The sequence below is a fragment of the Gossypium arboreum genome, chromosome 4 (assembly GCF_025698485.1).
Source record: "Gossypium arboreum isolate Shixiya-1 chromosome 4, ASM2569848v2, whole genome shotgun sequence".
NCBI classification, from domain to species: Eukaryota; Viridiplantae; Streptophyta; class Magnoliopsida; order Malvales; family Malvaceae; genus Gossypium; species Gossypium arboreum.
In genome coordinates this window covers 29,065,427-29,066,699 of record NC_069073.1, presented here as the reverse complement: position 1 = coordinate 29,066,699, position 1,273 = coordinate 29,065,427, and the positions used below count along the sequence as shown (strand labels likewise).

The 1,273-nt window shown below is 39.4% G+C and overlaps 1 non-coding gene across 1 annotated transcript; it reads left to right on the top strand.

Moving 5' to 3' along the window:
- The first annotated feature begins 587 nt into the window (after positions 1–587).
- LOC128291971 (small nucleolar RNA R71) lies at positions 588–692 on the top strand. The gene has a single exon (XR_008281955.1). It is a non-coding gene; the product is annotated as a small nucleolar RNA R71 (small nucleolar RNA).
- Positions 693–1,273: the final 581 nt, after the last annotated feature.

Here is a 1,273-nt window from a genome sequence, read left to right as displayed (position 1 = left end):
TCTAAAAATGAGTTTCTGACACCAAGATGAATTTTGTTAGCATCTCCTTAAGGTTCGACTTTTTCTCTTATTTGTAGGGTAGTTGTTGGAAGCCTAGAGGTGGTGGTCTCTGATTCCCTTGGCCACCCCATGAGAAATTTGGGTGGTTCCTCCAACCTTCATTGTAAGTATTACTATAAGGATTATTTTGAGATCAAGGATTATTACCCATGTAAATTAACTGCTCATTCTCCATGTTGTGGCCATAGAGTGGGTATTCTGAACTGCTTGATCCACCTCCACTTGCTTCGCACTGCATTACTAGGTGAACCTGTGAAGAACCAAGAAAACCATCAATTTTTCTATTCAAAATTTCTACCTGATTAGAGAGCATGGTGATCGAATCGACGTTAAAAATGCCGGCTGTTTTCGTTGGCTTTGTCATCATGACTTGCCTCTGATAATTATTTAGTGACATCTCTTCTATTAATTCATAAGCATGCTCAGGTGTCTTATTATTGATAGTTCTGCCAGCGGCTGCGTCGATCATCTATTGAGTTGAAGGATTCAGGCCATTGTGAAACATTTAAACCTATAGCCAGAGTGATAACCCATTGTGAGGGAACCTTGTCAACAGATCCTTGTATCTCTCCCATGCATCGTAGATGTTTCTAAATCCATCTGCACAAAAGAGGAGATATCATTATGTAATTTGGCTATTTTGGCCCGCAGAAAATATTTTAATAAAAACTTTTCGGTCATTTGTTCCCAAGTAGTGATTGACCCTCGTGGTAACGAGTTTAACCATTTTTTAGCCTTATTCCTCAATGAAAAGGGAAATAACTGAAGGCGAATGGCATCATCAGGAACACCATTGATTTTAAAAGTGTCGCAAAATTCTAAGAAATTTGCCAAGTGAGCATTGGGATCCTCGTCCTGCAAACCATCAAACTGAACAAACTGTTGGATCATTTGAATGGTGTTAGGTTTAGTTCAAAAATTATTTGCAACAACAGTAGGCCTAACTATGCTCGATTCAGTTCCTGTTAAAGAAGGTTTAGCATAATCATACATAGTACGTGGAGCAGGATTCTTATTAGTAGCAATTGCAGGAGGTAGCGGATTTTCTTGGTTTTCAGCCATCTCCTCGATTGTGGTTGAAGTATCGTCCTCTAGCTCTTCCTCTTTGTATCGTAAGCTTCACCTTATTTCTCTTCGGTTTCTGCGAAATGTGCGATCGATCTCACTATCAAACAGTAATGGTCCTGACGGGTTTCTTCTAGTTATACACTAT